General features: G+C 41.3%; 1 protein-coding gene across 2 annotated transcripts in view; it reads right to left on the reverse strand.

Moving 5' to 3' along the window:
- Window positions 1-7452, reverse strand: part of LOC101845547 (sex peptide receptor) — a 30201-nt gene that overhangs the window by 17546 nt on the left and 5203 nt on the right. The window contains exon 1 of one of the 2 annotated variants that reach the window (XM_005098642.2): window positions 6866-7170. The exons of the other annotated variant lie outside the window; for it this stretch is intronic. The gene's annotated coding sequence lies outside the window, so the exon portion shown is untranslated. Of the gene's footprint in view, window positions 1-6865; window positions 7171-7452 lie in introns of those variants that run through there. 2 annotated transcript variants of the gene reach the window in all.

Below are 7452 nucleotides of genomic sequence, written 5' to 3' on the forward strand. Positions count from 1 at the left end.
CGAAAAAAATCACCAGGCAATACACGACGACATATCACCTCCTGTATTTCCCTCTGACACAAGAAATGCACGTAACGAAATTACAAAACAAAAAATCCCCCCTCCCCAAAAAAAAACCAGGGCAGTGCTACTGACTGATGTTGTCTTTATTAGGCCACTCCCATAGAGGATATATTAACATGTTCTTGTGCATAGTAGAATTGTAAATGGGCTGATTTATCAATGTCATGCTCACACTGTGCCGGAACAACATAGGGGAAATTGCTGCTTTTTCCGTCCTCATCCCGACTATAGTCATTTTTTCCTCTACTTCATTTGTATTTTGTTACTCTCTTGGGAACTGCAGTTTCCGGGGCGCCTTGATAGTCAAAGCAGACTTTGTGCATATGAGGCTAGAGAGGTGAGCAGAGTAAGCTTGATTCCCCCTTTGGACTTCCCTGTTGACATCCACCCCTTGGCGCTCATATGACCTTATGCAGTTGCAAGCGCCATAATACTTTACTAAAAACTAACAAAACAGAAAAGACCTACTCTGACGCTATGGTGCACGACGACAAACTACCTCTGTGTTCTCTATGACAAAACACATAGCAACCCTTGTATTTGTATTCCGTCAGCTCTGAGACAATACTCGACGACAAATCCGTAACATGGTCAAAAATCCAAGATGGCCGCCGCAGAGACCAACTTTTTCCTAAAACTCAATAAATTCCGTCATGATTCTTCCAATTAGTCTATACCTAGCCTATATCACCTTTGGAATTTTGAAAGAAATTCAAAGGCGTAGAACATTCCTCGTATCCTGTACATCTCCCGCCTTTTCAATACCATATTATAACCCCCCCCCCCCCCATATATTCCGCAAACTTTGACGCATTATATTTTTTACCTCAACACATTGCTCAATTCAGTAAAGTGTTCGCATCCACACATACCCCTCCCCCCTTAATTTTAAAAGAAATGTGTCAGTCTTATAGTTTAGCTCCACCCCCATCCCACCCCCTCTGAAAATTGTAATATGTAAAAATCACCCTACCCTTCCTCCAAACAATTTACAATGTGCAACATTTTTCAATTTTTTGTCATTTCAACAACTCTTTAACACCAGACTTGGGATAAGAAGAAAAAAAAACAGGTAATTGAATTTGAAACAAAAAATGTTAAATAACACAACAGCATCCAAAACAAACGCTGAAGCAAAACCAACAATTCAAAGAACAGCAACACGTACGGTTACGTGTTCAAAGTTGCAATGCAGTCCGCACCAAATGAAAAAGATCATGCTGTCTGGCAATTCTAGGTGCCCAGAATAAGACTGGTCATCTTATTGCATCGTCAGTCAGAGACGGAAATCCGGTCGTCTGTGGGACTGACCAAAGCCCACCAGAATTTAGGAGTGACCACAGTGCCTTGTTGCGGTTAATATTATCTTTCCCGGCTTGTGCCATGCGACGGCTACGTGACCGTTTGTATGGCATCCTGGTGAAATCAGGCGCTCGTCAAAATAATGAAATCGGAAAAACTGGCATTAAATTCCGCCCGTCCACCAGTTTTCATTCCTGGTTTTTTTTTCTCACGATCTTTTATGTCCATTCAGAATACATTTTGTGTGGATTTAACTGAAAAACGTTGATAAAATGCACAAATAAACTAAACGTGCAGTTTCTATAGCCTCTCAAGCTTTGGGAGTCACCAAAGTTTGGCGGCCATTTTCTGGCTAATTTGCCCTCTGGCACCAGGTGACCCCACCTCCTTAAATCGCAAAAGTCTCTACTTCTATTCAAAAGACAAAGGGGTATTGCTGTTCTTTCACCAATAGCAAGACAAATAAACATGCTTGAAGGTGATACCAGTGACTCTATATGCCCAAAAACTGAAGAGTGTCTGACTTCACCGCTTTGCGATACATTTTTAAAGTTCATTATGTTTTTGTACTAGCCAGTCAAACCTCTAGAACACGAAAAGGGAAAAGAAAATGGCACCAGGTTGTTGATTTTTTTAAAGTGATATGGTACTTTAGCAAGAAGATTCCAGTCTCCGACTTCATCACACGCCGAAAAAAATTACTAGCGTCTATGGTGTAATGGTTAGGTACTTTGCTGTCACATGCAGTAGACCTGAGTTCGCTTCCTGCGAAGGGGAGGGGGTTTACTAGTGTCTCCAATTGTCTTCTTTGACATGTTATCCGTCTCAGCTCAGGTTGGCCCCGACTGGCCGGATCGAAGCAGAACCGCTCCAAAATAATCTAAATTACGTAAACCATCTACATGTACATTAGAGAAAAAGAGGAATGTGTGGTTTAACATACCAGCATATCATTCATAAACACCTCCTTGAAGGAAAAGAAGACCCTATTCTGCAAGGCAGAACGTTTTACTGTTCTGGACATTCTAGCAGAGCATGTGGAATTCGAAGAATACAGAAGAAAATGTTTTATAACATTATTATAATGAGGACACAAGACATTATAACTGACGTTACTCGCCACAAAAGATCATTGGTTTAAAATTTTGTTTTAAAAAATAGGATTTCAAGATTAAGGATAAAAATCTAGACAAATGTATGTCCCCATAGTTTGTTGGATGTTGTTTTTTTCCGAATTAGTCCATTCGGTCTTAAATCACAAATAGTTTGTTTCAAGCCTGTTTGTCGTGTTAATTTGTTATTGACGAAAACATTATACTAGGAGATGAAAGTCCAGATGTGACACTTGCATGACCAAATTCATGTCGATAATGCCTTTAAACAAATTCTTTATTTTATATGATTGTTTTACTCATTCAGTGTAAACATTTCGTGCGTGCTTTTGATGTATTGTACCGTCCTGTCAGACACGAGTAGACAGTTTTGAAAACAAGCCTCGCTCTGTGGGATCTTTGATTTGCTAGAACATGACCCTAAAAGTCGACACACAGAGAAAAAAATCGCTGTACAATTATTCTAGAGAGATCATGTCGTACTTGTGGAGATCATTTGTGTTTGTGTGTGTTAGGGGGGGGGGGGTGCGTCCCCTGTTGATATGACAGCGGGCTATGTATATGTATTCCCCGGCCTGCTCGAAAAAAAACAAATGTGCGAACATGTACAGGTTTAACTTTAACGCTCCTGGCAACACTCGCGGGTTATTCAAGAGGCGGGACCCCCGAATGTAACTTCTATCTCTGATAGACCTAGCCAAATGGGAAATTTTGTGTAAAGTGCTTTTCCCAAGAACACACAGAGTGGGTTGCTGGCAGGTAGTCTGTTCTGGTTTGCTCTTTCTTTCCTATCAAACATATCGTCCTTATATCTCCTTCTTCGTTTCTGTGTATGTATATTTCTATCCAGTGGCACCTCTAATCTTCAGCGCTTATAATGACCTAATTGTGTTGCAAGTGCCGTAAAACTCTTACTTAAAACTTTCAAAAGCAAAATATCGGACCGAGCTGAGCCTCGAACCATTACAAACGAGTCCGGTGGCCTAACCACTAGACTACCGACGTCACCAGCCCGCACTGGGAGATTCAATTTTAATGGAATATCATAATTACCACAGTAGTTGAATAGATGTGCCCCAACCACGCCACGTCACACTTTCTGTCCTATACTTCCTTACGTTGTTTTGTGACGTGTACTGCGATTGTTTTTGTCAACGCTAGTTTTACTTTGACATGCTCTGACTTCTTCCGTGTCCATCAACACAGTGTCACAAATGGCCTCACTTGAATGACATATTTCGGTCACCGGATACAAGATTTCATAACCAACCATACTTTCGAGGCTCCCGTGGGATAAACAGTATTTTCTGTTTGGTGCGGTTTTGTTCTGTATTAACGGGTTTGGCGTCCCGTTCAACGGAGAGATAGCTTATCACTGTTCCTTGAGTAAAAACTTTGGTGACACCGCGAACACCGACTTTAAAATTGTCCTTCAACGTAAGTCGTTCTACACAGCCGTAAATCGGTTACTACGTAAATAAGACACTGATTATAATTTATTTGAAAGGATAACAGCATCAGTACTGACCTCAGTCAGAATCACTACGCTAGTGATGTAGGCGTGGCGAGACTTGCAACTCGTCTATGAAACTAACTTTTCGCCATAAAACAGTTCTGAGGAATTCCTTCCTTTTTATTTTTTATTATTCTTTTTTGTGACTGTCTATTTTGGGTGAGGGATTAAAGGGCTGGATCTGCTCTCAAAGTTTGGAAAAGTATTTTATTTATAGTTAATTTTATATGAATTTTTCGCACTTTTTAAATGATCTCGATTCCAAAGCGATTCAAAAGTGCTGTCGTCCTTTCTAGCGCGAGGCAGGTTCCTTTTCAGACAGGACAGACGCAAGTCCATGAAACTCTTCACTCAGTCCACATTCAAGAAAGTCCGTTTGGATATTATAATGTTGGACCTAATCAAACACGCCGCGCACGGGCCTTGAGCAGAATGTTGTTTAGAAGTATGTCCTTCAGCCAGATCGTGTAGACGATAAATATTTTGGTAATAGCATCTACGTTTCCTTTTTCTCATCCGCCTCCTCCTAACCGATTCCTAGCGGGTGGTTGAAGCGTACTGTTGCTTTTCGATCCACCTGTTCTTTTTGTCTGTCTATCTTTCCCTCCCCCTGCACAAAATGACTGTTATGGACAATTTATAGATTAATTCCTAGAAAAGTACGGCCGTTATAGATCAAGTACCGATTCGCGTAAACTGTAACTGAATACGGGACCATCAGTCTTCTTCCAATTCTTGCCCAGCGCTAGCTACTGTTTTTTTCTCATTTCTGCCAGATGTTATAAACATCCTCTCTGGTGTAGCTTACGCTAATGACGATACCAAAGTACTGGAGCAGCGCACGTGTATATTGTAAGGTAAACCATAATGAATGCCAATATTTCTCCACAAAAAAGACCATTCGAGGTTTCAGCACCCCGAGATCTAGACAACAGGTACACGATTGTTGTAACGATGTTTTTATTTGTTTTTGGTTTGGGTGGGGTTTTTGTTAAAATCTATTTCCCAAACGAGGCAGAATTACCAGTTCATCCATCAATGGAGATCAATTTCTCGCGAAATGTAGACGTAACAATAATATGATAAAATGATTTTTGATAGTTCTCGCTGGCAGAGAAACTGCGCACGATTCATATTTTTCTGTTGGTTACGTTCTGAGATACGTGTTACTACGCCTCGCCCTATTTTACGTGCGGCCTGAACTTGAACTGCGACCTGTTTGATGTCGGGGGGGATTTTTTCCTCTTTTTTAGGAGGTAATATTTTTGTGGTATTATGGGAAGGGAAGGACGGGCGCTTTTTTTTATTATTTTTTTTCCTGGTTTTAAAATGGAGCCGAGTCAAGTAGATAGAGGAAGTTACTAGCAGTCAGTCCCAGCGTCATTTCTTGTAAAAAATGAAGTTGAGTTTCCCCCTGTTCGAGTTACTAGACCTTAGAGCAAGTCTTTAGAGTGAACCCCGGTCTCCTTTTGTTTTACTTCAAAGAGTATAGTATAAGTATGGGCCTAAGCTGTGCCCGGGGAACGATGAAGTATCGAATCAGACAGAATTTTATTTGAAACATCTTCGATTCCTCTCAGTAAATGGTTAGTCGTTATATTTCTGGTTCAAAACGCGTGATAACGTAATATAATTAAAGCTTTGTAGCCATTTATCAACAGTACGTTGTCATAATTGCAAGTGAGGGGACAGTAATTTCTTGGACGGATCTTTCGGGCATTTTCATTCAGTGGTTTTTCGCCTTTCTAATTTTGACTTCAGTTTTTCTCTCAGCCAACAAATTTTTTCTGGTTCCCTATCCCTGTCTTTTCTCCGGGATGTTGTACACTCTCCTTCAGCCCAGTCTAAGATTGCTATGAAACGCCTCAAGAGCATTTGTTATTGTGACGTGTGATATGCCTATCCACATATATGGTGGGAAAGGGCGGCTTGCTTCAAAAAATTTCTCCGGATATAGTTTGCTAGAGCATCTGCGGGGGGCTCTCGTGGTCTAGAGTTTAAGGTGTTCGCCTCTCATTGAAAGTTCCCGGTTTTAAATCTGGATAGTGACAGAAAATTTTCTTCTCTAAAGTTATCTCCTTTCACATCCTTTCCTGCTCTCTAACAAAATCATGTAGTCTACTTTCGCCTCCACCTTCCTACCTCTCCCCTTACCTCATTTGCCCCCTCCTCTGGGCTCCTGACTCTTTCTGCAGCCTTTCTTCTGCTACTCATTGGCTCCTTCTCACTGCTGTCTTTCAGCCACACCCCTGATCTTATGGAAGGTAAGATCTACACCTAGCCTTCTCGGATAACGGCGAAAAATCTCAGAGGTCCTGTGTGCAAGTTGCGCACGTTATAGGTCACTTGGTGGTCCAAAATCGATAAGAGTAGACTTCGCCGTCACCCGGAGAAAATTCAAAATTTCCTACCAACTGAAAATTGTCAATGTGTCCCGCGCGCTCGTATGACCTTATGCAGTTGCAAGCACCGTAAAACTTGGGCTCTAGTGGCTAAGTGAGCAGTGAGTTCAGACTCAAGTTATGTCAAGCAAGTGTCGGTGACACGGGGTTTAGATGGGTGGTCACTGTTGTGTGCCCTTGAGCAAGACACGACGACCCTAGCTCAAAATACAGGGCGTTGCACAGTGGCGACCGGCAATGGCATGGTTGTAAATTTTTCTGTACTGGTGTAATATTGTGTATTTATGTATGTCTTTGTGCATGTATTTATGTATGTATGTATTCATAATAAATGTATGTATTATGTATGTATGTATGTATGTATGCAAATATGAGTGTATGTATGTGTGTATGTATGTCTGCCATTGTAAACCAAATTGCCCTTCTGCGATCAATAGAAGTGTAATTTTAAAATATTTTTAAATAACACTTACCCAAAAAAGGGATCTGCTTCAATTGAATCTGGCTTTACCTTCATGACGTTAAAAACGAAACTCTCTTCCGCAGTGTCAGTCGTCATTGTCTGTAAGGCAAAATGCAACTTGAGCGTCTTTCCAAGTTTTGAGTCAGCATCGTTGTAAGTTCTTATTGTAAGACTCAGGAATTTGAACTGTTAAAACAACGATTGTGCTTAGTGAAATTTATCAACTGTCGAGCATGGGAGAACCGAATACAAGTTGGGCCAGGCGGCATGTTCGCACGTCCATCCTCGTGAAAAAATATTACCGAACCGTTAAGTTCTCTCTTGTGCACTGGATCCCCTGACCTGGTGTGCAATATTCGGAGTTACCGGGGGGGGGGGGCAGTAGTGTCGCATTTGTTTCGTTCAGGAGCAGGGCTAAAACGCGCTGGCTAAACTTTACTTTCAACATGCCCTTTAGTTCTTTCTCTGTCTTACTGTTACCCTGTAATAAATGGCAGCTAATGCGTCGATGGGCTTCTCTATAATATATCCAAGTAAAAAGGGTGCCTTGAAAAATCCGTTTTTGTTTTTTTGGCTGTTTTTTTTTGGGGGGGTGGG

The sequence above is a fragment of the Aplysia californica genome, unplaced genomic scaffold, assembly GCF_000002075.1.
Source record: "Aplysia californica isolate F4 #8 unplaced genomic scaffold, AplCal3.0 scaffold00188, whole genome shotgun sequence".
Classification (NCBI taxonomy): domain Eukaryota; kingdom Metazoa; phylum Mollusca; class Gastropoda; order Aplysiida; family Aplysiidae; genus Aplysia; species Aplysia californica.